This window comes from Diceros bicornis, chromosome 13 (genome assembly GCF_020826845.1).
Source record: "Diceros bicornis minor isolate mBicDic1 chromosome 13, mDicBic1.mat.cur, whole genome shotgun sequence".
Lineage (NCBI taxonomy): Eukaryota > Metazoa > Chordata > Mammalia > Perissodactyla > Rhinocerotidae > Diceros > Diceros bicornis.
In genome coordinates this window covers 9,606,863-9,629,056 of record NC_080752.1, presented here as the reverse complement: position 1 = coordinate 9,629,056, position 22,194 = coordinate 9,606,863, and the positions used below count along the sequence as shown (strand labels likewise).

General features: G+C 42.2%; 1 pseudogene; it reads left to right on the top strand.

Moving 5' to 3' along the window:
* The first annotated feature begins 702 nt into the window (after positions 1-702).
* On the top strand, positions 703-21,863 carry LOC131413237 (cytochrome P450 4A6-like; annotated as a pseudogene).
* Positions 21,864-22,194: the final 331 nt, after the last annotated feature.

Here is a 22,194-nt window from a genome sequence, read left to right as displayed (position 1 = left end):
TGAACCTTGAAAATATTGTGCTAAGTGAAAGAAGCCAGACACAAAAGGAAAACTATAGCATAATTCCACTTCTGTGTGGAACTTAAAAGAGGCAAATTCATAGACACGCAATGTAGATTAGAAATTACCAGGGGCTGTGGGAAGGCAGAATGGGAAGTCAATGCTTAATGGTTATAGAGTTTCTGTTTGTAGTGATGCAAAAATTTTGGAAATTAGTAGTGCTGATGGCTGTCCAAAAGTGAATGTAATTAACGCCACTGGATTGTATACTTAAAAATGGTTAAAGTGGTAAATTTTATGTTATATACATTATACTGATTAAAACAAAATAAGAATGTAATATACCAAAAACCATTGATGGTAAATGGGTGAATTGTATGGTGTAAAATTTATATCCCGATAAGGCTGTTTTGATTTGTTTTGTTTTAAAAAAAAAAGGCTTCTGCCTGGAAGATGCAGTCCCGTACAGGAGTAAAAGTAAACACAATGTGATAAATTGCATCAGCATCAAACCCAACTTTTCCAAACCCAGAAAACAGGAAGTGCCTGGGTGACCTACCCACAGGAGTACTCGCTTCAAGCTGCCGCCTTGGGGATTGACTTGATTTTAATCAAGAATCACTCATTCACTGTTCTACGTGTCATTCATTCCTTCATGCACTAATCCCTTCCTTAAAAAATAAGGCATAATTCCTGTGAACCATGCTCTATGCTGGCTCTAAGAACACAGAGATCACAGATACTGAAGGTAAGTTTGCCAACATGATGCCCAGCAATGAGAACAGTGAGTTGAAATATGATAATAGAGACACCCAGGGAGCCTGGGAACCTCGGGGAAGGATACCTCGGGGTCAGCAGGCTTGGGTTGAAATGCAGCTCACCTGGGCATATCCTTCAACACGGGTCTCCTCATTCTTCAGTGATCTACAGGATCGAGTAATAATCCATCCCTCACCCAGGTTTGCCTCGAGCATTACATATTGTTCTAGTTTCCTAGGGTTGCCATAACAAAGTACCACAAACTCGGTGGCTAAAACAGCAGAAATTTAGTGTCTTACAGTCCTAGAGACTAGACGTCCAAAATCAAGGAATTACTGGGGTTGGTTCCCTCTGCAGTCTGTGAGGGGAGCATCTGCTGCAGGCTGTCTCTTCGGCTAGTAAATCACTCTCTTCTCCATACATCCCTTCACATCATCTTCTCTTGATGAGTGTCTGTCTCCATGTCCAAATTTCTCCCTTTTTATGAAGACACAGTCATGTTGGATTAGGGCCACCTCTAATGACCTCACTTAAACTTAATTACCCTATAAAGACCATATCTCCAAATAAAATCACATTCTGAGGTACTGGGGGTTTGGACTTCAACATATGAATTTGAGGGGGACACAATTGAACCAATAACTCTGATATATTAAGTCTATGAAAAAGTTTTGTAAACCACAGAGTCCTTCACTGCACATTTATCAAGCACCTAGTATGGGTAAGATTCTGAAGGGAGTATTCTGAGTGAGGGCCCAGATACGGCCAAACCAAAAGGCAGAGTCGGGCCTTAGCCCAAGTCTTGGCAAGAGATCAAGAGTCCAGATCAGAGTCCAGCTCATCAGAAACAGTTCCAAACTCCTAATGGCTGCTGATATATCCAGAGCTATCTCCCTGTGCCCGTCCTGTCTTTCACCACCACTCCAAATACTGGACCTAAAGACAAAGGTTTTATTGATTTGTCTTTCCCTTGGTAACAGTTGCAAAAGGGCCAGGACCTACAAGAGCTTGTTAAAGGGGTAGAGAAATTCCCTTATGACTCTCCCACCTGGCTATGGGGAAACAAGGATGCCCTCCTGGGCTATGACCATGACTACAGGGAGGTAATCCTGGGGAGATCAGGTGAGAGCAAAACCCACATCCTGGCTGGAGCAGCTCTTGCCTCTTGGGTACATGCCCCTGGGTCTGTGAAATTCCAGAACAGACTGGCAGTTCAGCCATCAATACCTCCCCTCTTCCAACCATTTTCCCAGCCCACAAGCCAGCCTAAGGCCAACACTATTTACTTAAGCTGAAGGCTCAAAGAGCTGTGCAGGGCTCAATTTCTATTTCTTTTCCTTCTTCTCCTTTTAAGCAAATTGAGATGATCTGTTATGTAAATAGCCCCAGATCTGAAAGACAATTTCCTTTGCACACTGACTTGGGTTTGGCACCTCTAATTGTTGCCTGTCCTGGCTCATGGGATGGCTAAGCCACCACCAATTGTAGGAAAATCATAGACTTCTGTCTTTTCTTTGGCACTGAAGGCAGAGCCTGTATTTCTTGCAGATTCACCATCCTAGCCCTCTGGGTGTCCTGCTGATGGAACACTCAATGTGCCTTCCTAAGTCCACAGTGGCTATCAGGACAGACACAGTCAGGGATAGAAGGCAAGTGGGAGGTGGCTTAAGACCAACTGGCAGCTAGCTGACAATCATCAGGAAGAGATGGCAGCCCGTGGTCTGGACCGCTGCTGCCTCCTGGGGGCCACAGGCGTTGTTTTGTCCCCTCCAGCTTCCTGTAATGCCCTTCCTTACCTTTCAGACCCAAAGTCTCATGGATCTTACAGATTCCTGGCTCCTTGGATTGGTAAGTATGTCTAACTAGGACTGTGGTCCCCCTGCTAGTTTGGTTTGCCAAGAGCTATCTCTTCGGCTCATAGAGAACAACAGGTGGCTGGCCACCAAGTCGTCACCCTCATCTCTGGATCAAGCCTCATTTCTCTTCTTGTAACAAGACTGTCTCCCTTCCTAATGGTAGTGAGAGCCCTCCTGAAGCTCAGCTTCTTGCACATCACTTCTCAGTCCTTGCCATGATCTCAGCTAGCTGCCAGTTGGTCTTAAGCCACCTCCCACTTGCCTTCTATCCCTGACTGTGTCTGTCCTGATAGCCCTAACTTTTATTGAAGTCCTTCTATGACCTGCCTCCTACTCTTTTTCAACCTTTATCTCACAGCTATCATAATCACTTTCTATGTACCAGCCATTTGGGGAAATCCTCATTCCTGAAATGTACTGGCCTTCCCTGCCTTTGCACATGATGGGCCTTCTTCTGACACCCTTAGTTCCTCCCAAGTTGTCTCCAGTCATCGCTCTGATCTCATCTCCCACATCCACACACCCACATCTCTGGTCTAGGGTATGGTCTGCTCCTGTTGAATGGGCATATGTGGTTCCAGCACTGGCAGATGCTGACCCCACCATTCCCCTATGACGTTCTGAAACCCTATGTGGGGCTCATGGCCGACTCTGTCCAAGTGATGCTGGTAAGTCCATCCCCCTTTCACTTGCACATGCTCACACACAGCAAAACTCACAGAGTCCACTCCAGACACGTGTATCCCTCAGACATCCATCAGACACAGAATAATGTACTCAGAACTTACTGTGAGACAGAGCTCCTCAAAAGTGGATGAGACAGGAGAGTACCTACACACCAGCTTCTACCAACACTCTGCTCATTGCCAAAGGAAAGGAGGGCCATGGTGAATACAGGGTCTGCTCTCCTCCCACCTTCACGACTTCAGCATGGTGGACAAGAGCAAGGGTCATTCTCCTAGACAGCAGGACAAGCTGACCCTGGCTAACCTGAGCAACGGAAGCATCAGTGACAGAGTGGACAAGCCAGGAGGTCACTCAGGTGGGCTCTGGCCTGGGGACCAGGGCTTCCACATGGAATTGAGCCACTCCACGGAGGGAAATGGAGACCAGGTCTATACTCTCAGAACCGTGTCCTGCCATCACATCACATCCCATCAGGACTGTGATACCTCACCAACTGTGCTCAGCTTACATTTGATGAATGATGGGAATTGAAGTCCCTGATGTCCCTTCCTTAGGAGCTCTGGTGCTGACCCCTTAGGCTTTTTCTTGCTTTGACACGTATGCTCCCTAAAGTTAGACTTCACCTGTCCCTCAGGTCTAGCTCAGTCCCAGGACAGAGAAGCTTCCCCCTTTGTCTCCTGAAAAACAATGTTTTCTGGTCTGCCAAAAGGTGGTTCTCATTGTAACTGGTTCCTAAAATTCAACCTAATTCAGACTCTTACGAGACAACATGTTTAATTATGTAACAAAAGTTTCTGAGAAAATAGGCCTCACTTTATAAACATTTGCTTTACAGTCTTAATTTGCTATAATGCATCTGTTCTCCGGCCTTGTAATCAGGGGACGTCTGGGGGAGCAGAGGAGAGTCAATGTCCTCCTTGCACCACAGGACAAATGGGAGGAGCTCACTAGACAGGACTCACATCTGGAGACCTTTGGACACATCTCCTTGATGACCCTGGACACCAACATGAAGTGCGCCTTCAGCCACCAGGGCAGCGTCCAGATAGACAGGTCAGTGATAATCCTTAGCTGCAGAATTCTTGTTTTTACCAACTGGCGTGGACTTACTGAGAGACAGTTAGGGCAGCTTGGATGCTTACCAGCACAAAATGCAACATTCTCACGAGAGCCCTGGACCATGGTCCAGTTCTAGTCTAGACGAAAACTTGACTCAGTCACAGATCCCTGATCCCCGGCACAGACAGAATCCTGGATGCCCAAGCCACTTAAAAAGGGCTGAGGGTCTCGAGGGCTGTAAGACAGAAGTGATCAATGCCTCAGTGTCCTGTCCTCACTGACTGAGGAAACCTCTACCAGGAACCCCACTCCACCTCCAGGTCAGAAGCCTCCCTTTACTCCAGTTTCTTCTGCATCCTCTCCCTTCAGGAACTCCCAATCCTACATCCAGGCCACTGGGGACTTAAACAATCTGTTTTTTTCTTGGAAGACAAATGCCTTATACCAGAATAACATCATCTACAGGCTGACCCCTGATAGACACTTGAGCCACCAGGCCTGCCAGCTTGCCCCTCAACACACAGGTTGAACTCCACCTCCAGGGCTCCTCCCTTCCTTCATCAGGTACATCCCAAATGGACTACCCTTGAGCCCTCAAGCAGCCCCCTGCTGCCCCTTCAGGAGCTGGGACACACCCACACTGGGTACATCCCTGGTGCAAGGGGTGGGAAACAATATGTGAGGGGGCCAGATGTTGTGCAAGGATTAACAAGTGTCACCAATTGGTGATGGTTGAATGAGACCCCCACCCAGCAATATTCAAGCAGAGCCTCTAGGAGCTGTGCTATTGAGAGGAGGCCTGACCTGCAATCAGATGGTGTGAGAGCTCTCACCCCTGACAGACATCTATACTCCCACACTCATCCTAATCCACCTGGTACCCAGATTGGGGCAGGAGGGCAGGTGGGGCTACCGTGGGTTGCTGTATGTGGGCAACCAGAGCTCTCAGCTCTGCCTGGGAACCACCGTTCTGGGACAGACTGAGTGGAAAAGCTGAGAAAGGCTCACCTGCAGAAGGAGGGAGAGCTGGAGAAAGTCAGGAAGAAGAGGCACTTGGATTTCCTGGACATCCTCCTCTTTGCCAAAGTGAGTGTGTGTAGGAGAGGCCGGAGGCTTAGCCCAGAAGCTCAGAGGAAGAAGCAAACGCTGCACCCTTGCCATGCCTTCCCCAGATGGAGAATAGGAGCAGCTTGTCTGACAAGGGCCTCAGTGCAGAGGTGGACATGTACATGTTCAAGGGCCGTGACACCACAGCCAGGGGCATCTCCTGGATCCTCTAAGTTCTGGCCGCACACCCATCACACACGTCATTCATTCATTCATTCTTTCACTTGCTCATTCACTCATTGAGCAGATTGTTGGATATTCTATGTTCCTGGAACTGTCCTGGGCACTGGACAGGGATCTGTCCTTGAGTAAAACATTAATGATGCCTTGGGGATCTGTGGAGGAAGAGATAGAGTCAGCAGACAGCGTGAAGGTGGGCTGTCGTTGGACTTAGCCTTGAGCTTGTGGCAGGTAGAGGCAGAGGGCAGCATTCTTGGCAATCTCAACACGCGCTGAGCTAGGAAGTGGAGCTGATCAGGTAACAGGTGAGTGAGGTAACTACCCATAGAGGGCTTTGGTGCCAGCTGAGGCATTTGGACATGTCCTTCCTGTGATGGAGGGCATAGGAGCGTCTGAGCTGAGCCGTGGCTTCAATGTAGATGGAGGGGAGGCAGGGAGACAGAAAAGTCCATGGGCCAGTCCCGTGGCTTAGCAGTTAAGTGCACGTGCTCCGCTACTGGCGGCCCGGGTTCGGATCCCGGGCGCACACCGACGCGCCACTTCTCTGGCCATGCAGAGGCCGCGTCCCACATACAGTAACTAGAAGGACATGCAACTATGACGTACAACTATCTACTGGGGCTTTGGGGGGAAAATAAATAAAATTAAAAAAAAAGATTAAGTAACTTTAAAAAAAAAAAAGAAAAGTCCAGGTGAGGTGACTGAGGGATGGCAAGGAGGGACATTTCTGGGCTAGACTGGAAGGCTACAGAAGCTGGTGGACTGAGAGGATGAGGGAGAGGCAGGAGTATGGACCATTAATTGGGAGGCAGATGGTACAACAAGCTGAAGGTCACTAACCTGTGGCCCCTCCAGGAAGTTTCCCTGTTGCCATTCTGACTTCCTTACACAACTCCATCTTGTCCTCTCTCTGAGGATCAGGGTCCCTGTTTGTCACCCTAGAAGGTGAGGGCCTGAGAGTGTGGCCCACTCTGCCCCCTACTGTGCCCTGACCTGGCCTCCACATTGTGAAACCAGAAACTGCTTGTGGAGAGAGTGAGCAAATAATAACATTTTAGTGATTCACTTGACATGACTTGTGGCTTAGAGCACTGACCCTCACCTAACAGGATTCCAGGCCGGCTGAGAGTGGAAGTAGGAGTTAGGAGCTAGTCCTAGAGGGAATCAGGCTTTGTCAGAGGTCAGGGGGAGGGTGTGAACCAAGGGTTGGGGTGAGGTGCATGACCTTTAAGGATGGGATCGGGGCTGGGCCACATGCAGGAGAGCCCTGAATGCCCTGACGGAATGAATGAATAATTCTATGAGGTGTTCAGAGAAAGGATTATTATCCCACCTATATTACTTTCCTGGGGCAACTGTTAACAACTTACCAGAAATTTGGTGGCCTTAGGAGTATCCCTAGGCCAAAATCAAGGTATTGGCAGGACCATACTCTCTCTGGAATCTAGGGTGAATGCATTGCCTGCTCCTTCCAGCTTCTGGTGGGTCCTGGAATTCCTTGCTTATAGCATATATCTCCATTCTTCAAAGTCAACATCTTCAAATCTCTCTCCACTCTGTCTTCACGTGGCCTTCTCTCATGTGTGTGTCAAATCTTCCTCTGTCTCTCTCTTATCAGGATACAAATGATCTCATTTGGGATCCACTTTGATAATCCAGAATAATCTCCTGATCTCAAAATTCTGATTGTGATCACATCTTCCCAGACAATTTTTTCTAATAAGGTAACAATTACAGGGTCCTAAAGTGAGAATCTGATATCATTGGGGGTCGTGATTCAGCCTACCAAAGTCTGCCTTCTGTCTCCCAAAGATTCATGTCCATCCCACATGCAAAATACATTCACTTCATCCTTTAATCCCCCAAACCTGAATCCATTATAACACGAACTCAAGTCCAAAATCTCATCTAAATATCATCCGCTCAAAAGTCTCCATCTTATCACCTAAAACATCTAACTTTGGTATGGGTGTGACTCTGGGTATAAACCATTCTTGAACAAAATTCCTCTAAATCTCTGGACCTGTGAAAATAAAAAAGTTATCCATTCCCCAAATAAACTGGGGACAAGCATAGTATAAAAGTTATAGACATTCCTATTCCAAAAGGAAGAAAAGTGAAGGGAGAAAGGAGTCTCTGGTCTGTAGCAATTTCAAAATCAAGTACGGCAAACTCCATTAGGTTTCAAGTCCTGGGAATAATCTCTTGTAGTTGAGGCTCCACCCTCTGTGCCCACAACTCTACCCTCTGAGACTGAGGTTTTGCCCTTGGAGTCATTCTTCCTTGATCTTGAAGGATAGCATATGTTTCCAGCTGAACAGTTTTGTCAGTTTGTTTCTTTCCTGGAGAATTTGGAGTCCAACAGCCTTCCTTCATTTTGTCCTTTCTCTGTCCCTTTCAGTACAAGCTAGCTCTGCTGATATAACATTCTTATAAACCTTGTGAATCTCCCATGTACATCACAGGGATTCACACCATCAGACAAGAAGGTCCTCCAAAGATCTTTCCCGAATAATCCCATCTCTATTCCTGGCCTCTGAGTTCCTTGAGAGAATCTATGTGTCACACATCTAATCTCTTCAGCACCAGCAAAGGTTGTCCAACTACACACTTGGCCTTCTCTGCACAGCATGCTTTCATAACAGTGATTCTCTTAATTTTAACATTTTTTTGTTGCAATCTGGATAGGCTGACAATTTCCCAGATCATCAAGAACTAGTTTCTTCTTGTTGAACAGTTCTTCTCTCAATTTTTATCTTTACTTTCACTTCTCGCTATAAGCAGCAAGAAGAAACCAGGCAACTTTGCTTGGAAATCTCATGAGCTAAATATCCGTGCTTACAAGTCCTGCTTTCTGCACAGCTGTAGGACGTAATTCAGCTAACTTTCCTGACACTATATAACAACGTTTCCTTTTCTCCAGTTTCCTGAGAAACACATTCCTCATTTCCTTCTGAGCCAACGTCAGAGGTCCCTTTGATGTTTATCTCTACCAACACTCTGTTATGATGACATGTATGTTCTCTAAGACAATATAAGCATTTCCTTCTATGCCTCTCACTTCCTTCTGATTCCTCACCAAAGCACCTTTAATGCCTGTCTTTCTACAATAATCTGTTTAAGGCAGTCTACACTTTTTCTATCATGTGCTTCAAAATTCTTCCAGCGTCTATCTGTTATTCAATTCTAAAGCCACTTCCACATTTTTAGGTATTTGTTACAGCAACACTCCCACCTCTGGTACCAAAATCCTAGGGCTGCTGTAACAAATCACCACAAACATGGTCACTTAAAGTAACAGAAATTAGTTCTTTCACAGTTCTGGAAACCTAAAGTCCAAAATCAGTATCCTGGAACAAAACCAAAGTGTCAGCAGGGCTGTGCTCCCTCCAGAGGCTCTAGTGGAGAATCCATTCCCTGCCGCTGCCATCATTCCTTGGCTTATGGCTGCATCTCCCCAATCTTCAAGGCCAGCATCTTCAAATCTCTCTCTGCTCCATCTTCACACTGTCTTCTCCCCTGTGTGTGTCAAATGTCTCTCTGCATTTAGGGCCCGTCTTGATAACCCAGGATAATTTCTCCATTTCAATATCCTTAAGTTATCACATCTGCCAAGACCCTTTTCCCAAATAGTGTTAATTTACAGGTTCTCAGGTTTAGAGCCTGATGTCTCTGGAGGTCATTATTCAGCCTACTACAGTCTGCCCTCTGGCCCTCAAAGATTCATGTTCATCCCCCATGCGAAATACATTCACCCCATTTCAACATTCCGAAAGCTTCAATCCATTACATTAACTCAAGTCCAAAATCTCGTCTAAATGTCATTGGCTTATAACTAGTGTAACTCTTTTTTTATGTTTGTGGTGGGATGGTGATAATATAATGGAGATTGGAACATGTCACATTCATAGGGCTAAGGTTAGGGGCAGGAAATTCTTTCATAGGAAATGTATGAGTTGGCCATAATGAAATAGTGGGAATGATACTTGTACCCACAGAAATAAAATTGTTAGCAGTAGAGTCTTAAAAATAAAATCAATTATGTAAACATCTGGAATATAGAGGTTATGAAATGCTCCTAAAAACTAAATTTTTCTAGGAGTATTTATCATGATAATATTAGCATACTCAGCCATGGAGAATAGGCAAATGGTCCAGCTGCATATTTAACGTGAAAGCCAGACACAAGTTCCAATTCTTCTTCAGTTAAGTCAGAGGGAGATCAATTAGTTTCTTTAAAGTTGAAATAAATCTTATTATGGTAAATGGCCATGATGAGATAATTAATCATAAGTATTCTTGAGTAATTGCAAGGCTAAATATAGTGTAAATGACCCACTTATTAATATAACTGATAATAAAATAATTGTTGAAATTACTTCATATGAACTCGCGCAGCTGCTCCTAATGTACCAATTTAAGGCATATTTTGAATTTGAAGCTCATCCTGATCTTAAGATGGAATATACAACCAGGCTTGATATTGGTAGAATAAATAATATCCCTAGGTTTATCTTAAATAGTGGATATGGTATAGGTAAGGGAATTCATAGTGTTAATATTAAGGTAAGCAATAGAATTCATGGAATGATAAACATTAATATAGAGGAAGTTCATGGTTATAATGATTCTTTCATAAATAATTTTACAGCTTTGGCAGTTTGTTATCGTAGTCCATAGGGGACAATAATATTAGTTCCTTTTCGAAGTTGTGTATACCCTAAAACTTTTTGTACAATTATTAGTAAGAATGCTATGGCTAATTAAATAGGAATAACTAATAATAAGTGATTAATAATGAACATATTGTTAAGAAGAAGTGTTGCACTTCTGATTATAAAGTTTTAAGTTTTACACAATTACCAGGTTCTGCCAACTTAACAAGCCCTGTTTTGGGGGAGGGCTGGTGTTCATTATTTAGATTGAGGTTACTTCATCAATTTAATATAAAGTGCTTTTGAAAGGTTGACCTTACTTCTGCTATCCTTTCTTTAGAACAGAAGCCTGTCAGGAATGGTATACCTGTCAGTGCTAGGCTTCCAATATTTAGTGAAGATGTAGTAAAAGACAGAGCTTTAAATAATCCTCTTATTTTTTGAAAATCTTGCTCATCATTTAAATCATGAATAATGGATCTGGAGCATAAGAATAACATAGCTTTAAAGAATGCTCGTGTACAGATATTTGTAAATGCTAGGTATGGTTGATTTATGCCAATATTTCCATTTATTAAGCCTAGTTGATGTGAGGCTGAGAAAGCAACAATTTTTTTTCTTTTTTATTGAAGTATAATTTATATATAACATTATATAGTTTTCAGATGTACAACATAATAACTCAATGTTTGTATATATTGCAAAATGATCACCATAAGTCTAGTTAACATCCATCCACATAGTTACAAAATTTTCTTTTCCTAGGATGAGTACTTTTAAGATCTACTTTCTTTGAAACTTTCAAGTATGCAATACAGTATTAAAAACTATAGATATCATGCTGTACATTACATCCTCATGACTTATTTATTTTATAACTGGAAGTTTGTACATTTTGACTCCCTTCACCCATTTCATACACCCACCACCCCCTGCCTCTGGCAACCACGAATTTGTTCTCTGTATCTCTGAGCTCGGTTGCTTTTTGTTTATTCTAGATTCTACATATAAGTGAGGTTATATGGTATTTGTCTTCCTCTATCTGACTTATTTCACTTAGCATAATGCTTTCAAGGTCCATCCATGTTGTCACAAATGGCAAGATCTCTTTCCTTTTATGGCTGAATAATATTCATATATACATGTATATATATATAAATACCACTTTTTTTGAGGTAATATTGGCAGCTTTTTTTTATTGTGAAATTTTTGTTGTACATTATTGTTTGTCAGTGACCATATAAGTGCATCCCTCCACCCCTTGTGCCCACCCCCCACCCCCTTAGCCCCTGGTAACCACGAAACAGTTCTATCTGTCCGTGTATTGGTTTATCTTCCACATATGAGTGAAATCATGGACTGTTTGTCTTTCTCTTTCTGACTTATTTCACTTAACATAATACCCTCCAGGTCCATCCATGTTGTTGCAAATGGGAAGATTTTGTATTTTTTATGGCTAAAGTAGTATTCCATGGTATGTATATACCACATCTTCTTTATCCAATCATCAGTCCAGGGACACTTGGGTTGCTTCCATGTCTTGGCTATAGTGAATAATAGTGCGATGAACATAGGGGCGCATAAGACTCTTTGGATTGTTGAATTCAGATTCGTTGGGTAGATACCCAGTAGTGGGATAGCTGGATAATAAGGTATTTCTATTTTCAATTTTTTGAGGACTCTCCATAATGTTTTCTGTGGAGGCTGCACCAGTTTGCATTCCCACCACTAGTGGATTAGGGTTCCTATTTCTCCACAGCATCTCTAGCATTTGTTGCTTTTTGTCTTGGTGATTATAGCCATCTAACAAGTGTAAGGTGATATCTTAGTGTGATTTTGATTTGCATTTCCCTGATGATTAGTAATGTTGAGCATCTTTGCATGGGCCTGTTGGCCATCTGTATATGTTCTTTGGAGAAGTGTCTGTTCATTTCCTCTGCCCATTTTTTGATTGGGTTGTTTGATTTTGTTATTCAGTTGTGTGAGTTCTTTATATATTATGGAGATTAATCCCTTGTCAGATATATGGTTTGCAAATATTTTTTCCCACCTGGTGGGTTCCCTATTCATTTTGATCCTGGTTTCACCTGCCTTGTAGAAGTTCTTTATCTGATGAAGTCCCACTTGTTTATTTTTTCTTTTGTTTGCCTTGTCTGAGTAGACACGGAATTCAAAAAGATCTCTTTATGGCTGATGACACATAGCGTACTGCCTATATTTTCCTCTGGGAGTTTTATAGTTTCAGGTCTCACCTTCAGGTCTTTGATCCATTTTGAGTTAATTTTTGTGTATGGCGAAAGAAAATGGTCTCCCTTCATTCTTTTGCAAGTTGCTGCCCAGTTTTCCTAGCACCATTTATCGAAGAGACTTTCCTTTCTCCACTGTATGTCCTTAGCACCTTTGTCAAAGATTAGCTGCCCATAGATATGAGGTTTTATTTCTGGGCTTTCAATTCTGTTCCATTGATCTGTGTGCCTGTTTTTGTACCAGTACCATGCTGTTTTAATTACTATCGCTTTGTACTATGTTTTGAAGTCAGAGATTGTGATGCCTCCAGCCTTGTTCTTCTTTTTCAGGATTGCTTAGCTATATGGGGTCTTTTGTGCCCCATAGGAGTGTTAGTATTCTTTGTTCTATTTCTGTGAAGAATGTCCTTGGGATTCTGATTGGGATTGCATGGAATCTGTGGATTGCTTTAGGTAGTATGACATTTTAACTATGTTTATTCTTCCAATCCAAGTGTGTGGAATATTTTTCCATTTCTTTATGTCATCATTGATTTCACTCAATAATATCTTACCATTTTCATCGTATAGGTCTTTCACTTTCTTGGTTAAATTTACTCCTAGATATTTTATTCTTTTTGTTGCAATTGTAAATGGGATTGTCTTCTTGAGTTCTCTGTCTGTTAGTTCATTGTTGGTATATAGAAATGCAAGTGATTTCTGTAAATTGATTTTGTACCCTGCCACTTAGCTGTAGTTGTTGATTATTTCTAATAGTTTTCCAATGGATTCTTTAGGGTTTTCTATATATAAGATCATGTCATCTGCAAACAATGAGAGTTTCACTTCTTCGTTGCCTATTTGGATTCCTTTTATTCCTTTTTCTTGGCTAATTGCTGGGCCAGAACCTCCAGTACTGTGTTGAGTAAGAGTGGCGAGAGTGGGCACGCTTGTCTTATCCCTGCTTTCAGAGGGATGGCTTTCAGTTTTTCCCCATTGAGTAGGATGTTGGCTGTGGGTTTGTCATATATGGCCTTTATAATGTAAAGGCACGTTCCTTCTACACCATTTTGTTGAGAGTTTTTATCATAAATGGATGTTGGATCTTGTTGAAAGCCTTCTCTGCATCTATTGAGATGATCACATGGTTTTTATCCCTCGTTTTGTTAATGTGATATATCACATTGATTGATTTGCAGATGTTGAACAATCCCTGTGTCCCTGATATAAATCCCTTGATCATGGTGTATGACCTTTTTAATGTATTGCTGTATTCAGTTTGCCAATATTTTGTTGAGGATTTTTGCATCTCTGTTCATCAGGGATATTGGGCTGTAGTTTTCCTTCTTAGTATTGTCTTTGCCTGTCTTTGGTGTCAGGGTGATGTTGGCCTCGTAGAATGTGTTGGAAAGTGTTCCATCTTCCTCTATTTTTTGGAATAGTTTGAGACAGCTAGGTATTAATTCTTCCTTGAATGTTTGGTAAAATCCTACGAGAAGCCATCTGGTCCTGGACTTCTATTTTTTTGGAAGGTTTTTAATCACTGTTTCAATCTCTTTACTTGTGAGTGGTCTATTCAGGTTCTCTATTTCTTCTTGATTCAGTTTTGGGAGGTTGTATGAGTCTAGGAATTTATCCATTTCTTCTAGATTGTCCAATTTGTTGGCATATAGTTTTTCATAGTATTCTCTTATAATCTTTTGTATTTCTGTGGTATCTGTTGTAATTTCTCCTTTTTCATTTCTAATTTTATTTATTTGAGCCTTCTTTCTTTTTTCTTGGTGAGTCTGGCTAAGGGTTTGTCAATTTTCTTTATCTTCTCAAAGAACTAGCCCTTTGTTTCAATAATCCATTCTACTGTTTTTCTTTATTTCAATTTCATTTATTTTTGCTCTGATTTTCACTATTTCTCTCCTTCTGCTGACTTTAGGCTTTGTTTGTTCTTCTTTTTCTAATTCTGTTTGGTGTAGTTTGAGGTTTCTCATTTGGGATCTTTCTTGTTTGCTATGGTGGGCCTGTATTGGTATGAGTTTCCCTCTCAGGACCGCTTTTGCTGCATCCCATATGAGTTGGTACAGTATATTTTCATTTTCATTTGTCTCCAGATATGCTTTGATTTCTCCTTTAATTTCATCAATGACCCATTGGTTTTTAGTAGCAGGTTGTTGAGTCTCCACAGCTTTGTCACTTTCCCAGTTTTTTCCTTGTAGTTGATTTCTAACTTCATGGCATTATGGTCAGAAAAGATGCTGTTTATGATTTCAATCTTCTTAAATTTACATAAGCATGCCTTGTTTCCCAACATATGGTCTATTCTTGAGAATGTCCCATGCATGCTTGAGAAGAATGTATAATCTGCTGTGTTTGGATGGAGTGCTCTGTATATGTCTCTTAAGTCCATCTCATCTAGTTTTTCATTTATGTCCATTATTTCCTTATTGATTTTCTGTCTGGATGATCTGTCCATTGATGTGAGTGGGGTGTTAAGATCCTCTACTATTATTGTGTTGTTGTTAATATGGGGCTCCTGTATTGGGTCCATATATATTTAAAAGTGATACGTCTTCTTAGTGGAGTGTCCCTTTTATCATTATATATTGCCCCCTTTGTCTCTCATTACCTGTTTTATCTTGAAGTCAACTTTGTCTGATATAAGTATGGCAACACCAGCTTTCTTTTGTTTGCCATTAACTTGGAGTATTGTCTTCCATCCTTTCACTCTGAGCCTGTGTTTGTCTTTAGAGCTGAGATGCGTTTCCTGGAGGCAGCATATTGCTGGGTCTTGTTTTTTAATCCATCCCAACACTCTGTGTCTTTTGATTGGAGAGCTCAGTCCATTTACATTTAGGGTAATTATTGATATATGGGGGCTTGTTGTTGTTATTTTATCACTCTTTTTCCGGTTCTTTTGCATTTCTTTTGTTTCTTCATCCCATGTGTTTCGGACTACCAACTTAGTTTGGTAGTTCTGTATGGGGGTTTTCTTAGTTTTCTCTTTCTTTATTGTGTGTAATTCTGTTCTGATTGTTTGGTTGTGGTTACCATGAGGTTTGTATAAAAAATCTCATGGATCTGATAGTCCATTTTTTGGTGGCCTCTTATTCCCTTAAACTGAGTCAATTTGATCCCTTTCCTCTTCCCCTTCTAAGTTATTGTTGTCGCATCTATTCCTTCTTGTGTTGTGAGTTCGTGTTTAACGTGATGAGGTTATATTTATGCTTGGTGCTTACCTTCCCTTGATCTTTGGTTTTATAATTAAGTGTTTGCTAATGTATTTTGATAGAGGACTGCGATTTTTCTGGTTTTGCTGACCTGTTTTCCTCCTTGTTCAAAACTTTGAACCTCCTTTCTCTTTTTATCCTCAGGGATGAGGGCCTTCTTGAGCACTTCTTGTAGTGGGGGTCTTGTGGCAATGAACTCCCTTAGCTTTTGTTTTTCTGGGTTAGTTATTATTTCTCCATCATATCTGAAGGATATTTTTGCTGGATAGAGTGTTCTTGGCTGAAAGATTTTGTCCTTCAGAATTTTGAATATATTGTTCCACTCTCTCCTAGCCTGTAAAGATTCTGTCAAGAAATCGGCTGAGAGCCTCACAGGAAATCCTTTGTATGTTATTGTTTTTTTGTCTAGCTGCGCTTGATATATTTTCTTTGTCATTGACTTTTGCCAGCTTTACTACTATATGCCTTGGAGAGGGCCATTTGTGTTGATATATTTAGGAGATCTATTTATTTCGTTCACTGGTATTTCCAGCTCCTTCCCCAGGTTTGGGAAGTTCTCTGCTATTATTTCTTTGAACAAGTTCTCTGCTCCTTTTTCCCTCTCTTCTCCCTCTGGAATACCTATAATCCTTATGTTGGATTTCCTAATTGAGTCGGATATTTCTCAGAGAGTTTCTTCATTTCTTTTTTGTCTTAGTTCTCGTTCCTCCTCCATCTGGAGCATTTATGCATTGCTGTCCTCAATATTGCTAATTCTTTCCTCAATATTATCAGCTCTGATGCTTAAGTCTTCCAGATTTGTCTTTATCTCGTCTATTGTGTTTTTCATCTCTAAGATTTCTGATTGGTTTTTTTTTTTTATAGTTTCCATCTCTTTTGTGAAAAACTCCTGATTTCGTTGAATTGTCTGTCTTTGTTTTCTTGTATTTCATTAAGATTTTTTATGATGGCTATTTTGAATTCTCTGTTGTTAAGGTTATACATTTCTGTGCTTTCCGGGTTGACTTCTGGGTGCTTGTCATTATCCTTTTGGTCTAGGGATTTAATGTATTTTTGCATGGTGCCTGTCAGTGTTGGCTTACTTTTCCTCATAGTGAAAATATGTGGTTGCAGTTTCCTCTTGCTGCCACTGCGTGGGGGTCAAGGGCTGTGTATTCTGGCCTGCCTCAATCCGCAGGCACTCTCGTCAGCCCCTGGCTTATCTGAGGCGTGGCTGAGTGGAGGCTGCTGGGGGAAAGCATGGGAACAGGTGGAGCTGGAGCATGGAAACAGCTGGGACTGGAGCACTGCTAGGCTGAAGCAGCTGGGGCTCAGGTGCAGGTGGGTTGAAGCAGCTGCAGCTGAAGTGCCTCTGGGCCAAAGAAGCAGGAGCTGGAACACCGCTGGGCTGAAGAAGCTGGAACTGGAGTGCTGGGCCAAAGAAGCTGGAACTGGAGTGTGCTGGGCCAAGGAAGCTGGAATTGGAGTGTGCTGGGCCAAAGAAGCTGGAACTGGAGTGTGCTGGGCCAAAGAAGCTGGAACTGGAGTGTGCTGGACCGAAGAAGGAGGAGCTGGAGTTCCACTGGGCCAAAGAAGCTGGAACTGGAGTGCGGTGGGCCCAAGTTGCTGGTGCCCAGTCAGCTGGAGCCTGGGCACAGGCCAAGTGGAAGCAGCTGGAGCCAGGGGGATGGTCAAGCTGAAGGAGCTGAGGGTGGGGCACGGTCCAGCCAAAGGAGCTGGGGCTGTGGCACAGTGGAGCTGGGGAAGCTGGGGCCATGGCTTGATCCAGCTGTAGCAGCTGGGACTGTCGCATGGTGGGGCCTGAGATGCTGCTGCCTCTGGTGCAGGGGCACAGGCTCACCCCGCTGCTGGTCAGGCCCAGACACCTGGGGGCCACTGCCTGTGGGAGTGGGGCATGGTCACGCTGCCCCTGCTGGTGGGGCCTGGGTGCCCAGGGGCTGCTGCCTCTGGGGACTGGGCTGAGCTGAAGCGTGGCTGTGCTGAAGCACCAGTCCGGCGGGAAGGGTGGGGGAGGGGTGCTTACTTTCATCTCCCCAATCTCAGAAGTTTCTCACCTCTCTGTCACTCTCTGTTCTCCTGAGGGGCTAGCTTGTTTAAACTACCCTCAAAACAGTTCTTCTCCCTCTATAGGGGGATCCCCTCAGCTGTGAGGCATCTTGGAGAGTGCTGTTTTTCACGTGGTGAGCTTCCTCTCCCCCTCCTCTGAGAGCCACGTGGTCTCAGTCTCTGGGTCACAGTCCTTGGGGAAGGAAGGGAGCTCCTCTTAACTCCTTCCACTTACTCTGAGGATTCCAGCACCTCAGTCCTCAGATGTACGGCTGCCTGAGTGCCTCAGATGTCCCCTGTGTTGTGTGAATAGCTTCTGTTGTAATATGAATGTCCTTTTAGTTGTGTCTTAGAGGGGGAGTGTTCAATGGGGGAAGCTCACTCCACCATGATGCTGACGTCACTCCCTATATGCCACATTTTTTTAATCCATTCATCTGTCGATGGACACTTAGGTTGTTTCCATGTCTTGGCTATTGTAAATAATGCTGCAATGAACATGAGATTGCACATATCTTTTCAAGTTAGTGTTTTCATTTTCTTCGGATAATTACCCATAAGTGGAATTGCTGGATCATATTGTAGTTCTATATTTAACCTTTTGATGCATCTCCATACTGTTTCCCATAGTGGTTGCGCCAATTTACATTCCCACCAACAGTGCACAAGAGTCCCCTTTTCTCCACATTCTTGCCAACACTTACTTCTTGTCTTTTTGGTAATAGTCATTCTAACAGTTGCAAGATGATACCTCATTGTGGTTTTGATTTGCTTTTCCCTGATAATTAGTGATTTTGAGTCTTCTTTGGAAAAAATGTCAATTCAGATCCTCTGCCCACTTTTTAATCAGATTGTTTTGTTTTGTTGTGTTGTGTTGCTATTGAGTTGTGTGAGTTCTTTATATATTTTGAATATTAACCCCATATCAAATCTATGATTTGCAAATATTTTCTCCAAGTTGGTAGGTTGTCTTTTCATTTCGTTGATGCTTTTTAGTTTTATGTAGTCCCACTTGTTTATTTTTGCTTCTGTTGCCTTTGTTATTGATGTCAGATCAAAAATATCATCACCGACTGATGTCAAGGAGCTTACTCTCCATGTTTTCTTCTAGGAGTTTTATGGTTTCAGGTCTTTTGCTCAAGTCTTTAATCTATTTTGAGTTAATTTTTCTGTATGGTGTAAGATAGTGGTCCAGTTTCATTCTTTTTGCATGTGGCTGTCCAGTTTTCCCAACACCATTATTGAAGAAACTGTCCTTTCCCCGTTGAATGTTCTTGGCTCCTTTGTGGTAGTTAATTGGCACATATGTCTGGTTTTATATCTGGGCTCTCTATTCTGTTCCCTTGATCTATAGGTCTGTTTTATGCCAATAACATATTGTTTGATTATTATAGCTTTGTGATATAGTTTGAAATCAAGGAGCATGATGCTTCCAGCTTTGTTCTTCTTACTCAAGATTGGTTTGGCTCTTTGAGGTCTTTTGTGGTTCCATATAAATTCTAGGATTCTTTGCTCTATTTCTGTGAAAAATGCCATTGGAATTTTGATAATACCTATCAAAATTGAATTGAATCTTTAGATTACTTGGATAACATGACCATTTAACAATATTAATTCTTCCAATCCATGATCAAAGAGTAACTTTTCATTTGTTTGTGTCTTCTCAATTTCTTTCATCCATGTCTTATATTTTTCAGTGTATAAGACTTTCATTTTCTTGGTTAAATTTATTCCTGAGTATTTTATTCTTTCTGATGAGATTGTAAATGAGATTGTTTGCTTCATTTCTCTTTCCACTAGTTCATTATTAGCGTATAGAATGCAACTCATTTTTGTATATTGATTTTGTATCCTGTAACTTTATTGAATTTGTGTATTAGTTCTAACAGTTGTTTGGTGGAGTCTTTAGGGTTGTCTATAAATAATATCATGTTATCTGCAAATAGTGACAGTTTTATTTCTTCCTTTCTAGTTTGGATGACTTTTTTTTTCTTGCCTAATTGTTCTAGCTGGGACTTCCAATACTATGTTGAATAAAAGTGGTGAGAGTGGACATCTTTTTCTTGTTCCTGATCTGGGCAGAAAAGCTTTAAGCTTTTCACTATTGAGTATGATGTTAGCTGCCGGCTTGTCACGTATGGCCTTTATTATGTTGAGGCATGTTCCCTCTATACCAGCCTTGTTGAGTTTTTTCCGTAAATGGATCTTGAATTTTGTCAAATGCTTTTTCTGCATCTATTGAGATGATCATATGATTTCTATCTGTCATTTTATTAGTGTGGTGTATCATATTGGTTGATTTGAAGTTGAACCATCCTTGCATCCCTGGAATAAATCCTGCTTGATCATGATGAATGATCTTTATAATGTATTGTTAAATTCAGTTTGCTAATATTTTCATTGGAAATTTTTGCATCTGTGTTCATCAGGTATATTGGCCTATAATACCCTTTTCTTGTGATGTCCTTGTCTGATTTTGGTATCGAGGTGACACTGGCCTCATAAAATGAGTTTGGAAGTGTTCCTTCCTCCTATATGTTGTGGAAGAGTTTGAGAGTGATTGGTAATAATTTTTCCTTAAATGTTTGGTATAATTCACCAGTGAAGTCGTCTGTTCTTGGACTTTTGTTTGTTGGGAGGTCTTTGATTACTGATTCAATTTCCTTCCTAGTAATTGGTCTGTTCGGATTTCTTATTTCTTCATGATGCAGTGTTGGTAGATTGGATGTTTCTAGGAATTTATCCATTTCTTCTAGGTTGTCTAATTCGTTGGTGTGTAATTGTTCATAGTAGTCTCTTGTGATCCTTTGTATTTTTGTGGTATCAGTTATGACATCTCCTTTTTCATTTCTGATTTTGTTCATTTGAGTCCTCTCTTTTTTTCTTAGTGAGTTGGATAAAGTTTTCTCAAGAGAAAGCAACAATATTTAAAACATCATTTTGTGTTTAAGAACAGGCTGCGGTGACAACGTATACCAGCTCCCAAGCAGAGTGTAAAAGCTTTAATTGTATAATTATATTCTATTTTAGGATAAAGGGAATTAGTAAAATTACTCCTGCTACAACTATACTACTTCAGTGAAGTAGGACTTAAACTGGTGTTGGACCTTCTATCTACATGGAAGTGAAAGTGTAGTGCCAATTGAGCAGGTTTTCTAGTTGCATTTAAAAGTAGACTTATTAATGAGAAAACATCATAATTAAGATTAGTTATAAAAATGTGTTGAAATTCTCATGCATTTGAATGGAGAAGGAGTCATGCTATTGCTATTGCTATTGCAAAGCCAACCTCTCCAATGTGATTATAAAAAAGTGCTTGAAGGGCTGCTGGATTAGCATCAGTTCATCCACACAGTCATCCATTTAACAGAAATGATGTAATTTCCTCTCTTTCTCACCCAGTACTTGAAAGAGGTTGTTAGTGGCAATTAAAATTAGTATCATAATAAGATGTGAAAGTAAATATTGAAAAATTTGGCTATTAAAGTCTGAAGGTACATATCAAATTGCGAATTCCGTTTGATCATGTTTTAACAAAAAACTACTCCTGAATGAACATTATTGGAATGTAGTAAGCTAGAATGTGGATTCCTCGAAGTTGGCATTCATGTCTGTCTTGCTTGCAGCTGTGTCCCAGCACCTAGCATCCTGCCTGGCACACCGTAGGTGCTCATTAAATGTTTTTGAGAAAACTGGTGAGTGGAAAGTTAATATGTACATGGCCATTATCACTGTCAGCTGAGAAAGCTTTTCTCCCACTGTTTGCCAAGGTGGATCCTCCACAGTTAATCAACTCTGGTGGCCCAAGTCTAACCTCTGCCCTCACCTTTGCCCTCCCCACAGGTGGGCGGGACAATTCTCTCCTGACTGACTTGGGCTGGGTGCTCAAGGGAGGTCCACAACAGTCAGGGAAGTCAGCGCTCCAGAAGCCTCTGCACTATGAGTGTCTCTGTGCTGAACCCCATCAGACCCCCCGGCGGTATCTCTGGGCTCCTACAAGTGGCCTGCCTGCTGGGCCTGGTTCTGCTGCTGCTCAAGGCAGCCCAGCTCTACCTGTGCAGGCAGTAGCTGCTCAAAGCCGTCCAGGAGTTCCCGTGCCCCTCATCCCACTGGTTCTATGGGCACAGTCAGGAGGTAGGAAGGAGCGGGATGGAGGAGTGGGAGGGTGAGGAGGGTCAAGGCTCTGAAAGTGTGGTCAACAAGCACGTCTGACAAAGCCTTATTGTATGACGAGCATGTGGCCCCTGGGAAAAGCCAGTTACCTCTCATGTCTCTGCTCCTCATCCCAGTCCGGGGAGCTCATTCCCTCACAGGAAGCCTGTGCTGGTGTTCTCAGGTCTGTCAGACACTCCCTCCTTAGGTAGACCTGCAGGCCGTCCTGGAAGCCCTGCACTTTAGG